Here is a 7,476-nt window from a genome sequence, read left to right as displayed (position 1 = left end):
ATCTACTGCAACGGATAGAAAAATTATTAGTCAAAGTCAGTTATACGTCGTATATCTTGATTAAATATTTTGCTAAAAAATACGTTCGTTATACCCTCAAAAAATTATATCAAAGAAGGCAGCTGATAATCACATCTAAAAATTAGAATCTAATCTATTTACACATGTGATTTATAATTTTTTGTTTAATCCTACATTTCTTATAACATGATATATAGTATATTTGTCGAAAAATGTGAAACTTAATACCTTACATGGTGATTCGATAACTAATATTAATTTACCAAAACATAACCAGGCAATAATATCAGCCATTCAATCCGTAGGAAACTTCACACATACCGTTCTTTAACTAAATACATTGATCTATACATTACTTTTGATTTGGGTTGTTAATTAACCCATATAAATATTTATTAAATTATTTTACTATGAATCTCACATTAACTGTACACCTTTTATTTTATATAATAGTTTTATTTATTGCCTTCTACTTTGAAATATTGTTTAAGCTTTCTACCAATTGAAGCCCCTTCCTCCGAAATAAGACTTAATAGATCGTATTCCTTTGAGTCGTTTAAACAATTAAAAAATAATATCAGTAACTTTTCCATTATAGTTTAATAAGAATAAAGTTTAAAAATCTGCAATATAGGAAGTCACATGTAGAGCGATGCATATTCCATCTATTGGGAAGATTGATCAAAACTTTAAAAAATATTTAAGAAATCCATCAGTGATCAAACATTAGTATTTATCATTGGCATGAAGTGTTAGTTTTTGGTTGATTTTTTTTCATTTATTTAATCCTTTCAGTGTAAAAATAATAAATAAAACAGGCATAAAATTATGCTATTGACATTATATAATATTCCAACATTAAAAGTTTCAAGCAGATCGTCAAAAAAGAAGAACAATATAAAACACGATATTATATCCTATAGAAGGTACATCCAACTAACAAAAAGGGAAAAAGAAACACACGCTTAAGAAGGGTAGAGTCTAAACTGGGTTTTTAATCCTTAGTAAGTTATACAAAGAATTATCTATAAATTAATTGCCGTGAATGGTACAAGTGGACTGTATTAACCCATGAATATAACCTCTGATAGCCTATTATAATAATTAGTCATGAGACTATTAATCGTATTTATTCTGGAATCGGGATTGGGAGACTAATATTTTTTAATGGGCGAGTCCGATTCTTATCGACAATGACTTATTACTGGTATTTAACTTTTTATTACTTTTTAAAGTTGTAAATAAATAGTTTCCTGCCCAAATAAAGGAATTTTTGTTTTTTACAAGGAAATATAATTAATATTTGAATTATTTTTTGATAAAATTTAATTTAATTTTTCAAATTTTTTTCCCAATAAATTTAATTTTCTCTGAATAACCGTATTTTGAAATTTTTCTTCGAAAAATTTCATATTTGACTTTAAAAAAAAAAAATTATATTGGAAATTTAATATGTGATATTTTTTTCCAAAAACTATATCAATTTAGATATGAAACTGTTTATTTAAAAAAAATTCAAGATTTGAATTTTTACGATTAAAAATTAATTAATTAATAATACGATTGTTTTACTATTGATTAAAAAAATAATAAAAGATCAATGATATTCTTCAAAATTTACATTTTCTCTATAACTGAGTTCGCTGTTAATTTATTTTTTTTAACTAATTGATTCATTCGGTTTTATTTTGGACATCCAAATAATATTTCGTTGTTATGATTGTTGTCAAGGGAGTAGAAATTTTGAAATCCTTCGTATTATTATTTGGAGAAATATTATTGGTCTATATTACAAACTATTCCAAGGAATATGAAAGTGAGAATACTTTAAAAAAATTTGATTTCCCGAGTATTATTCAAATATATACTAAATTATATAGAGAAAATAGCAAAAATTACAAGGCAAAAGAAGATTATTCAATGCGTCATTAACAAGATAATTACATTGAACTCTATATTCAAGATAAATGACAAATTAAGATGTTATTTAAGTCTATTTTTTTCACATGAGCATTTCATGTTTAGTATCTAATAGCCACTTATTCTTAATATATTATTGATTTCTTCACTATACTGATGTTGTTGTTTTTTAATATAAGTTTTTAGAGTTTACCTCAGATGAAGGATACCTATTCCATAATGAATTAAAAGAAATAAAGTTTATAAATTATGCTTGAATTTGTGTTCCTTCTTTCAAGTTTTTGCTATAAAGCTTTTATTTACTCTAGGTTTAGATGCATTTATGGGAAAATACTCACTTCAAACATGTATCGCCATCGAAGAGGATCTCCTCATGAAGAATCCACCCACTAGATGTAAAACTAATTAGTCTCCAAATGATAATATAAAATAATTAAAACGATATATTGACAATTTTAATTTATTTCTTAAGTGGTTTGCTATTAATTGTATGTTTTTTTTAGTAGATTGAATTCATATTAAAACATTATACGGTCACATCATTAGTGAGCTCCTTGTATAAGTGCATATTTGTGCTAAGTTTTCAATTTGACCATTCAAATTATGTTTAATAGCGGCCCCTCCCTCATGTATTTAGAAATATTCATATATCAATTATCATTAATTTATTACTCAAGTTTGTCATATGTATATTGGTCTAATGAGGAATTTTGAGTGTGTGCATAATTAACTGCGTCATTCCAAGCAATTACTCCTTCTAGTCTTTAAGAAATCAAACAAAGGTTACTTTTCAAACGAACTGGGATTCAATGTACTCATTGCACAAAAGTCAACATGTTTCTAAATAGTGTTGCCTGGTTGGAAAAAAATAAATTCTAAATTTCATAAAGAAAGGAACAGAGAATCCCAAGTTTTGACCAGTTCCGAGGTTTTGTCAAATTTTGCACAGGCGAGCTTTCTTAGAACCCTTTAAAAAACTTATTCCCCTAAAATAACAATATCTGCATTGACTGCAAATATGAATTAATTTTTCTATATATAATCTTCTTTTAATAAAATAAAGCTCATTGTTTATTTGAAGAATTAATACGTAAAAATGTAAAATTTTTACCCATTAAAGAGTTACTGAAGGGAAATGATGAGCAGACATCTTTGATCAGAGAGATAGAGGTCTTCTTAACCTCGAAAGTCCTTTGTAGAATAAGATACACTTTTGTAAGGATAAATATATATTTTTAGGTTATAAGAATTCTAAAAAAATAGAAACACATTGAACTTTGGAATAACCATACAATCATCGGAGCGAAAAAGTGCATAATGCATTTTAAATAATAAATAACTATAAATTGTAAACAAAAGAAAAATAAAGTTTTTTTTTTTTTTATAGAATGTTTAAATATATTTTACTATCTTGAAAAAGTTGCACATCCATATACCTTCAATGTCTACTTATGATGAGTTTTATAATGCATCTGTAAGCTTCCTAATTGTGAAAAAGTACTAAAACAGGAACAACCTTGGAATTTGTTACTCTCTTCATGAACACCTTCAATATGTCTCTTCAAGTGTCCAGAACGTTTAAAAATTTAAAGCAGTAACTACATTGGAATTGTCTTATTTTAACATGCACACCTTGGATATGCGTCTTTAAGTTTCCAGATCGTGTAAAAGAAGTAGGACATTGATTACATTGGAATTGTTTTAGCTTTTCATGAACACTTTCAATATGCCTCTTTAAGTCTCCAGAAAGTGAGAAAGATTTAGAGCAGTAACTACATTCGAAATGTTTTTCTTTCTTATGGGCACTTTCAATATGTATCTTCAGGTCTTCAGAGGTTGTTGAAGAACTAGAAGACATTTCAATTTATAATCATTAATAATATTGTTCTGATAATGTCAAACGAGGAACACAAAGCCAAGATACTTAAGTATCATAAAATAATGATTAATAATAATATGTATTACTTTAAGACAAGTCTAGATATATTAAAGATTTCATACAATTAGATTTGAAGACGATAATATACTTAATTTGATGTTGTTTATGCTTATAATTTCAGTGTTGTAAATATTTTTAATATTTATTCGATAACGGAGTAGCTTAAATTTCTCTACAGAAATTCCGACTTCTTCTTCTCCGTGTCTTCAATTCCATATTATTTTTGTTTGTTACTTAAAGACGTATATGATATGTCGATTTTATGTTTTGGAGCCATTAGAAAAAGAAATATTAAATCTAAAATACTATCTGGAAGATCCCAAGCTCCCATCACTCAACTTGTTGTGGTGAAAAATATATTTTTTGATGATAAATTCCACTTTGTTAACCCATGAATTTTCTACAATTATAATGCTATAATATTTGTCATAGTTGTAATTTTACATAAGTACCACGTGTAATATTTTTAGCAACTGTTCTTATATAAATTTATCTTCAACTTCGATGGCTCGATCAACTTGGGTCTCCTAATTGAGCTCAGGGGACAACTCCTGGACATTTTGGTGTGTCTTGACGAGGTTGAAGAGACACAAACTATTAAATAAAGCAATCCAGGACGACTGAGAGAAATAAGGAGAGAATGAAACGTGGAGGAATAAGGCAACGATGTAATTTAAGGGGAACACGTATCTATATATTCTTATTACAACTCTGTCAAACATACACAATGCACAGCTATTAATAAGAAGAATAATGAGGTTTATACATATATTAAATAATAACAATAACTAAAGGATGATATCGTAGAAAAGGAGTCACGAATGCATAACATCAAATTCATACATTAAGTTACGAAGGGGCTAGACATTGCAGCTTCCCTGGAAGTGAAAGAAGACATCTCCTACAGAATAACAACGAAATAAATAATAATGAATATCTTAGTATCACACTCCATAAATGGAGACACTAAAATTAACTCTTATAGCTGAAGCCATCAATATTGCAGCTTTTTAAGGGATCCATGGATGGATGGAGAAAGAAACAATTTTTTGACAAGCTTCTTAATTTCTTCGACTCATCAGAAATGTTCAATCTTCCAAATTCTTATGCATAATAGAGCAAATGATTCATCTCTTCTAAAAACCTAAAGGTAAAAGATACTTTTCTATGCTCCTTCCTGTTGCTCCGCAGAATGTCAATTCACAAAATCAAACTTGGAAACCGTTTAAATGATTTAATATAAAAGGAATGGCCTGAAGTTAGCAAGAAATAGTTTGCATGGTAATCAATTTTAAGATAATTGCCTCTAAAATAACAAAAATGAATCAATTAATAGTAAATTCTTCTCGTCTTATTAATCTGTGATGTCTACCTATACCAGGGCTTCCCAAACCTTTTCAGACTGGTACTCCATTGGCTTTAATATAAACTTCTAGAGCCTCCCCCGCCCCCACCCAAATAAACAAATAATTTTTTCTTCCAATAGAAAAATATTGGGATGGGTGTATGAGGTCGGTCTACCAAATATGATGATGGAAAAGCAAAATATATTTTTACCTTATTTCATAATACTGGATAGAGGTCAGATACTTCTTTTTTGTAGCCAAAAATCTGGGTATGATATCTTGTTTATACTGTATATTTCTATGTATGTATGTTTCTATTAATTTTCTATTACAGGAGTCATTGGATTTGTGATACAGACTTTCTCTTCATAATACCAATGACATTCATCCTGTAATTAAACTCTAATGGTTCATCGTAGAAAATGAACATACAAGAAAAGTTGCAGTGACTTACCTAATTAATTAGATGATATCTCCTGCTCCCTCATCCCTCAGTCTACACAATAATGTACCTTCCATTTATTTTCATGATCCCCCAAAGTGTTAACTGTCCGAATATCTCGAAAAAGTCGAAATCCCTCTACTCCGAATCCAAATATATATTCTTCGCTTTGCAAAGGAATTTCCTTCTTATTAAAAGGTTGCTATAATTGAATTTCAACTATTCATTGTCTTTTTCTCCAATTTCAAGATAGAAAGACAAAGTATACAGTATTTATACGACAAACTTATACAATTTCTTGATTAAAAATCATTCTTACTCTACCTCTCTTGTCTCCTCACAGTTGACTTCTAAGAATGGATTGACAACCCAGTCTGGTACTATTATTAGCTATAAAAATCCTGATATCGTTCAGACATGTATCTTTGCAAATCTTCGAGGAGAGTACAATGCACTTGTAGCTTATAATATTATATGTTATTTTCTTAAACCAATTCACAGCGGCTTCAGAAGCTCATGGTTGGCTAAATTCCCTTTCAATAACTTACAGTTAGAAAGGAAGGTAGTGGAGATTACAGATCTAACTTAGGAATTATTGGTTTAATTTCCTTGCAACTGAAAATTAATTTAATTGAATTTTGTGAATATATCTTTGAATAAACAATGGCATCTTTGATTTTTTTTTTAGACCATCACAAAGCCCAGTTTAGAGTCGAAAAAATAATTGAAAAATTACATAAAGTTTCCCTTTCATCGCCATGTAACTTCTATGTGTAATGCCCAATATAATATGCAATTGAGAATATTATCGAGAAATCTACCCTATAATATATAACTTCCTCTAGAGCAGGAATTCTCAACCTTTTTTCAGTGATGTTAAATATATCATGGCCAATGTCCCCCTAAGCAGTGCAAAGCATTTTTTAGTTTCATTATTGTACTACTTGTAAAATGTTTTTTCAATATCTAAAGTACCCCCTGGAGTGCCTCCAAGTACCCCAAAGGGGTACGCGTACCCCCATTTGAGAACCACTTCTCGAGAGGATCTTCAGCACTAGCAAGGAATTGTATTTAATATTGTCTGATATATATATATATAACAATCATTATCAAAAAACTTGCTATGTCTGCACGTCTTTTAAAATATATAACTGTGATATGAGCTTAAATTAAGCTTAATTAAAGTAAGTACTCAACTACCACTACATATCAAAAACTATCATAATATTGTCAACTAGAAATGTCAAGGGCGTCTGCAGGGTTATCTTAAGCCATTCAATAAAAATTAAATTTTTTAGATTTTTTTTTTTTTAAATCCATTGCTATGCTCAAAAATCCACAGCTGTCCGTAAAAATCATTTTTTTTTTGAGAAAAATTTCAAAAATCCACAGCTGTACCCAAAAATTTAATTTAAAAAAATTAAAAAAAATTAAACTCAATGGTGTTCACAGTTAATTAATTTTTTTTTTTAAAAAAAAAATTCAAATATCAAAATTTTTCGGAGAAAAATTTCAAAAACCCATATCTATTCACAGAAAATTAAATTTTCCGCCCAAAAATTATCAAAAATCAAATTTTTCCGATAAAATTTTTAAAAATCAACAGCTGTTCCCATAAAATTTAATTTTTCGGAAAAATATTAAAAAAATCCAAACCGATTCACAGAAAATTAGATTTTTTGGAAAAAAAAATTTCAAATATAAATTTTTTTGAAAAAATTAGAGCATCTAAAACTAAAAAGTAAATAAAAGCTTTATAGCAAAAACTTGAAAGAAGAGACACAAATTCAAGCATAATTTATAAACTT

At 28.3% G+C, this 7,476-nt stretch overlaps 2 long non-coding RNA genes across 2 annotated transcripts; one reads left to right on the top strand and one right to left on the bottom strand.

Annotated features, from left to right (window-relative positions):
- Positions 1–3,152: 3,152 nt before the first annotated feature.
- Positions 3,153–4,613, bottom strand: LOC121130543 (uncharacterized). Its single transcript, XR_005868741.2, has 2 exons — positions 4,333–4,613; positions 3,153–4,280 (listed from the first exon to the last, which is right to left on the bottom strand). It is a non-coding gene; the product is annotated as an uncharacterized lncRNA (long non-coding RNA).
- An 86-nt stretch (positions 4,614–4,699) lies between these two features.
- LOC121130544 (uncharacterized) lies at positions 4,700–5,986 on the top strand. The gene is made up of 3 exons (XR_005868742.2): positions 4,700–5,030; positions 5,367–5,495; positions 5,561–5,986. It is a non-coding gene; the product is annotated as an uncharacterized lncRNA (long non-coding RNA).
- Positions 5,987–7,476: the final 1,490 nt, after the last annotated feature.

This window comes from Lepeophtheirus salmonis, chromosome Z, assembly GCF_016086655.4.
Source record: "Lepeophtheirus salmonis chromosome Z, UVic_Lsal_1.4, whole genome shotgun sequence".
NCBI classification, from domain to species: domain Eukaryota; kingdom Metazoa; phylum Arthropoda; class Copepoda; order Siphonostomatoida; family Caligidae; genus Lepeophtheirus; species Lepeophtheirus salmonis.
The sequence above is the reverse complement of the archived record's forward strand: the minus strand, read 5'-3'. Positions and strand labels throughout refer to the sequence as shown.